A 6,920-nucleotide genomic window follows, 5' to 3' on the forward strand; every position below is an offset into this window, starting at 1 on the left:
GGGCTGCTTCGGCGCGAACGGGATTAATCTGCGCTCTCGCCGTTTCCCTGATGCTTTGCAGCAAATCATGGATGTGCGCGGGATGCTGCGCGCCTCGCAGGCTGGGTGGTGGTAGGATGCAGAGGAAACGGTAGCTATTTCCATCAGGTCAAGCCTCACGGTGTTTCCTGCTCCGCCGAGCAGATCAGTCCCAGGTGGTCAGAGCCCCATGCAGACTTACGGCAAAAATTCTCGTTTTCTCCGTGCTTGCTTGCCACAAAGAAATGTTTGCTGAGTGACCCATCCAATTTCTTTGGTTTAAAGATCTCGGCAGCTTCAAAGGCTGCTTCTGCATCCTGGGCTTTGGGCATTTGTTCCCAAAAAGCTCAGAAGAGCTTCATAAATCGAGATGGATGAATGTTTCTTGCTACCTGTTGGCGTCTTTGACTCCCTGGGAGTTTCTTCCTTTTCTCGTTCCCAAATGCGTTTGCATCACTCCTTGGAGATGCGCTCAGTGTTAAGCAGACATGTGTAACGTAATGGATATATTCATAAACCATTTTAAAAAAAACCTCAACCCCCAACGCTCTGTGCTTTATCTAAGCTAATCGCAGTCTTTCTCTCACACGGGGGATATAGGTCCTTCGTGTCGTGTCCTGGTATCGTTATAAACAAAACTCTTTAAAATGTCTTTTTCTCTTCTTTCTTTTTATTTTAGTGGGAAAGCTACTCATGTATTCTGCCACATGAAAGCAGATTTGCCTTCATTTGTGGCCATGCTGATTACAAAGCCTGGGAGATCTTTAATTAAATCGCTTGGATTTTGTGTATTTCTTTCAAAGAGAACCATCAAAATAGCATTTGTGACTCATTACAATTATAACAGCAACCCTATCGTCTTTGCCTCCTTCTATTACTTATTTTGATCAAAACTGCTGCGTGCCGCGCATACCTTGGCTCGCCAGCGTGCATCCCTCCTGCGCGGGGAGGAGGATGCTCCCCAGCAGCGCTGCGGCACGGCTGGCCTCGGCATCTGTCAAAGGGAAGCGAGCACATCTCCAGCTGGTTCATCGCTCTGCTGAAAGCCACAAAATCAAGATATTTTACAAGTATTCAAAGCCAAAGCCCACGAGTAATTGGAATAGGCACAGGATTTGTTCTGGGCGTATCCGTACCGTTGGGATGTCCTGAAAGCTGTCTCGTGTTCCAGCCAGCACACTTGTACTGTCCTCTCTTGCTCAAAAGTGTTCTCCAGAGGGTCTCTGTCTTTTGCCATTTTTCCTTTTTTTTCAAGAGCAGCAGAGCCCTGGCAAGGTAGCTCGGTGTTTGCGTCGCCTGCTCTGGCACTGCCACCAGATGAAGTAACCGGCTGCGGCGAGCACAGAGCCCTCGTTCTGCTGGAGGTAGTTGTACCGAGTCATGTGTGTTAATTGTGATTTTTTGTTCTCTTTTTTTTTTTTTTTTGTCCCCCTCCGTTACATCAGAGCATGCATCTTTTTTTTGGATGAGGGACAGGGCTCATTCACTGCCTCCCGCAGGGATGCCGCAGCCCAGCAGGTACCTGATGCCACACCAGCCCCCAGCAAAGGATAACTTGAGAGTTAAAAGCTTTCTGGGGAAGTTAGTGCCACCAAAACCAGCCGTACTTGATGTCGTGGGGCTGTGCCACTGCAAAAAGCCATTCAGCCTCCTGGGGCAGAGACCTCTTAAAGGCAGATGTTACCTTGGAGAAAGACCAGAAATGAGAGAAGGGCTTTTAGGGGCACTGTGATGGGGATGAGCAGAGGGCTCTCTCCCATCCTGGGATGCTTTGTGGGTTGTATGTTAAGGCAGACATGCTCGGAGTTATGCTTCTTAAGATGAGGTCAGGATATTCCTAATTAAGAGAGGATGTAGCTGAGGTTCCTTCATTTTTTGTGTGAGTTTTGGGTAGGTCTGGCTGCGAACTGGACTGGGCTTTAGGAGAGGACCAGGGATGGAGTTGCTGACTCTCCAGCTGATCCCACAGATCCCCACTGTGGAAGAAGTTGCAGAGGGGCTTCATGCCTACACAGGTTTACTTCATTAAAGCTTTAGGATACCTTAAAACCACATTGCCCGTGGTCCTCGCAGGGCTGCTCGTTGGTGGTGTCCTCAAAAGCCACCCTTCGCACAGTCACGTCTGAGCAGCAGGGAGCTTCTTCCTACCACTGCTTCCGCTTATTGAGCCTGGGGAGAAGGCGGTCCTGGCCCCGCTGCTGTCGCACTGATGATGATTGCCACTGGCACGTGTTTCCTCATGTTTGGTTTCCGATACCGCGGGACATCCCTGTTGCCTGGCGAGTGGCATGTGGGTATAATCAGTCTCAGGCAATTTATTTTTACTACCCTGTGTAAACACTGTGCTGAAATTGTCATTGTGATTTAGGAGGTGCCAGATTTTTCTGTTAGTGATTTTTTTTTTCTTTTTTTTTTTCTTTTCTTTCTCGACACCTTCCACTTCACCTCTGGAATGACGCTTCACGAGCACCTTTCACCAAGGATTTCCCCGGTGAAGGGACATGCTATAGAAGTCTGAACTTTCTCTGTCCAGGTTTCCCTAGATGCTTTCTTGGAGACTGCAAGAAGGAGAGGACAAAATTATCTTTCTCTTTTGCCCGGCAACCATTTTGTGAGCTGAAAATAGAAGTATCATTTTAAATGAGCCGCTCAGAAAGGCATAATCACCCAAATACAGATGAAATCACTTAAAAAATTTTGAAACTGGCAACCTCATATATTTTAATTATAGACTACAGTGATATTCTGCTGAAAGCAATTATGTTGTAGCTCTTCCCACACACACAGGCAGTCCCAGCTGTGCTCCACGAAGACCAGCGGTTAAGCATATGAGGCAACGTGTATGTAAAGTTTTTTTTAAATCCATTTTTTTCAGTTCTTTGAAATAAGGCAAGAGATTCACTGTTCTGGACATGGCCTTACTGCGTCCGTGTGGGGTGGGTTGAGGTAGGCAAACATCAGTACGTTGATTGCGGCAGCAGAAACACATATCTGCCGTGAGAACAACTTTTTTCCCCCACCTTTTGAATGGCCTCTTGTTTTTGCTATGAAAATGGCCGTCCCTGCTTCGTCAGTACTTTTTAAACTTACCACGGCCAGAAAAGATACCTCTGTTTAAAATCAGAGGAGTGATCCACTGAAAGGCTTCAGATGAAAGATATCTATTTCACCGCGTTGAACTGGCCAACAAGCGTGGCTTGCTGAAATGTGGTTGAGACACTCAGATACAGTTCATGCTACTGATACCCCTTGCTCTCCCTTCAAAATTAGCCCAGATGAATGGGGCCTTTTGTAGTGAGGAAAGAAACAGGCAGAAATCACAATAATCTCTTTTTAGCCAGGCCTCTGTAGCGCCGGGTGAGTCAACGGTTCTGCCTGGTGCTGGAGAAGAAGGAAAACAGCAATTTCTCAGCGGTTTCCTTGGCATGTTGGAAGCTGAAGGCGATCTTCTCGCACGCAGCTCATTGCACCTCAGGCTGGTCGCTCCCGTTGACTCTGTTCCAGCCATTCAAGCGCCTCAGGGCTGTGGACCGTGAATCGCATCCTTCCCAGTCCAGCACCGTGGCTGAGCAGATTTGTCCCAGCCAGGCACCCTGGTACCCCTCGGGTGGTGGGAGGCGGCAAGCATCTTCTGGCTTTGGAGCCCGGTGGCTTTTGTCTTCTCCATGCACGCTTCCCGAGCCAAAGCCTTCACTCTCCATGAAGAGTTATACCTCTTTCCTGTTATTCTAAAACGAAGTACTTTGCACATTTGGGAAGTATTATTAAGTAATAGTCTGAGTGACGGTCTGTGGTTGGAGTTAATTTCTTCCAGTTCTTAAAGTGTCTAATTACACTTTCTGCAATGCTAACTGTACAGATTGTTTCAAATGTGCAAAGACCTCTTTTTTTAAAAAAAAAAAAAAAAGAAAGAAAACCCTCAGTTGATCCCTCTGGAGTGAAGATCTGGGACTAGAGGCATAACCCAAACATCTTCTGACTTCAGCACAGTTTGTGATTCTGTACATCTTCTCTTGAACACCCTTGAAGGGACAAAAACCAACAGGCCAGATGTTACCTGGTGTAAATCCACATTGTCCCTTTTATATAGTTCCAGTATTCCTCAGCTTAAAGCCAGATCTGTCTTTAACTTAAACCTGTGTCAACTGAAGACACGATTAGCCAAATGTAGGCAGCCTCTTTTTGAGCTGTGCCCCACTTCAGTTGCAATTCCCATGGTGGGGATGCCATGACCGGCTGCCTGTTCCTAGTCCGGGGTGATGCAAAGATTAGTGGTCACTGGAAAGGGCTTCAGGCTGATATGTTTCACCCAGGAGCTGGAGCAGGGTAGGAGAACGTACATGGGATCTCTGGTACGTAGGCTGAAACCAGCAATTTGGTAAGCCACTATACCTTGGTTGCATTTAGACGTTGTTTGAGCCTTCCTTTAATGGCTGATGGAAAAGCAACACAGCTTTCACATGGAGACTTCTCTCAGAAGGAACAGAAACTCTATTTGGAGGCACATTTCTACCTCTTTGCTATGGACAATTTAGAAAAATAAACATATTCTGCAGCTGATTTTTTCTGATTACAGTTTAAAATTCACTAAGTGAGTGGCAGGGGAGAGAGGAGAGGGGCAGAACCACCAGTGGGACTGCGAGAAAAGCCAGCGTTGCACATCACTTTTGTCTGAGGGACAAGGTCTGGGAAGGCACCAACAGCTTGGTTGTGCTCACAAGTGCTTCTCACAAGTGCTTCTGACCACCACTTCAACCTCAATTCAGGCTGACGACAAGTTTTTTGTTGGTTGTTGACTTTGGCCATGCTCAAAATAAGGATTTCATGGTTATTGGATTTTTGTCCCACCATGGAGGGGAAAAACGATGTGGAGATTTGGAAAGGGTGGGTAAGATGGGCATCCAGCTCACGGCAGTGCACACAGCTTTGTTTTGCACGAGTGGTTTCACGCAATTAGCCTGGGCTAATATTAGCCTGGGCTAATACTGCTGTTTCGGTCGCTGTGTTCACTGGCTTCTCTGAAGGATGGACATGTCCAATTTGAATGGTGGCCTACAGGACTAGACGTGGTATCCTTTGAGACTGGGAGAACTCACGTTGTGATTTATTTTTCTTTCCTGGGGTTTGTGACTGAATCAGACGGGAGAAAGGAAGTGAAGGTTTGTTCTTTCTAAAGATTTACTTCATTACATCTGCAACAAGTCAAGAAGAGAACAGGGTAGAAAGGCTTTTGGTTTTGGGCCTGGAACAAAGCTCAGTACTTGAGATAAACAAATGGGGGGAAAGGAATTATCAAAGAAAGAGTTGGCCACAGACTTTGTTATGAGCTTTACTGTAACAAGCTGAGAAACTTAGGTAACTTAAACCAAACTGAAAGCGGACCGGACTTGCAGGGCAAAAGGAAAAGCAGATGATTGAGGCACCTCGAGGAAGAAAATGTTCTGTCTGTCTGCGTGCCTATCTGTCTCTCCTACACTGCTCTTATAGGTGGAGATACCAGACAGGGAAAATATCCCAAGCTTTGGATTGAGGACACAGCAGATTTCTCAGGTGTGTGGGTTGCCCTGCCATTGGCTTTGACAGCCACGAACAAGCTCTGTTGACTCATCCATCAAATGAAGTAGTGGTGCTCTCTTAGTTTTCACAACAAGCACTGGGACACCCAAGAGCAAGACAACGTGTAGGTCCTGATGGGGCCAGGAATTGCGTAGCAATGTGTGTTACCTGCCAGGTGTGATGTGTGGTTATACACTCAGCCAGGAGCTACAGCTACACACAAGACTTTTCTCTGAGTTGGCTGAAAAATTTTCAGGTGTTCTACCGCAAATAATTTTCAAAAAGTGTTGCAAAACAACAATGCCACCTTGTCCAAATTTCCACTTCGGTAAGCTGGTGTTAATATTTCTACCTAGTGCTCAGGCCAATGTAGGGGCTCAATTACTTGGTGTAGGTCAGCAGAGATGGTGAAAAAATAACAAAAGATCTGAGAGATACAGCATTTGTTAAAAGAACAGAATTTATTTCTCTGTGGGGAAAAAAAAAAGGGAGAAATTATGAAACTTTCATTTCCACAGTGTTAAATTAACAACAGCAAAAACCACTCAAAAGAATAAACTCATGTTAATTAAATTTAAAAGAATTACTGTAAAATGCATGCCAACTTGCTTATTTAGTGTTTGCACATCCCGAGTCACCAAAATCCCTTCTAGCACCTCCTAAAAATCTTAGAGGAGCCTGCTGGTTGCAGCTGCCCTCCACCTCTCTGTAGGACCATGGTGTCCATCTTATGAGGCTGGTGCCTGGGACTTTCAGCGGCAGAGATAACCCCTCCAGAAGGCAGCTCAGCCCACCGCAGGTCTGACAACATTCACCAGTTACCTGTGCTGAGTGCTCCTTATCTGCCTGATAGCCTGTCAGCGCCGTTCAGGGCAAGGCTGGCGAGATAGCAAAGTGGCACAATTAGCAGTAATTAGCCCAGCGAGAAACTCATTCTGCGGTGGTTCCCGGGGACAAACTGTGTCCCTGGGTCCCTGCAGAGAAGCTGGTGGCATTGAGTGACCATTGGCCTGGTAGCCAGGATGGGTTTTGTGCTGCTGGTTCCCTTTTATTGCTGTGGCATGATGGGGCTGGGGTCAGGGGCAGAGCCCCCAGGCAAATGGGGCGATGGTGGGAGGGTGCGTGGGAGGCTCACAATGCCACACAGTTGCACAGGCAGGCCACCCCACAACATTACAGAGCCATTGGTCCTACTCAAATTGGCCAGGCTGATCTTGAGGGTTATGGTCCGTGACTGTTGGTTGTCCTGCTGCTCCTCACTGGGCAGCCTAGGATGAGGAAATAGAATCACAGAATGGTTTGGATGGGAAAGGACCATTAAAGGTCACCTAGGCCAACCCTCCTGC

This window comes from Chlamydotis macqueenii, chromosome 13 (genome assembly GCF_036417535.1).
Source record: "Chlamydotis macqueenii isolate bChlMac1 chromosome 13, bChlMac1.mat, whole genome shotgun sequence".
NCBI classification, from domain to species: domain Eukaryota; kingdom Metazoa; phylum Chordata; class Aves; order Otidiformes; family Otididae; genus Chlamydotis; species Chlamydotis macqueenii.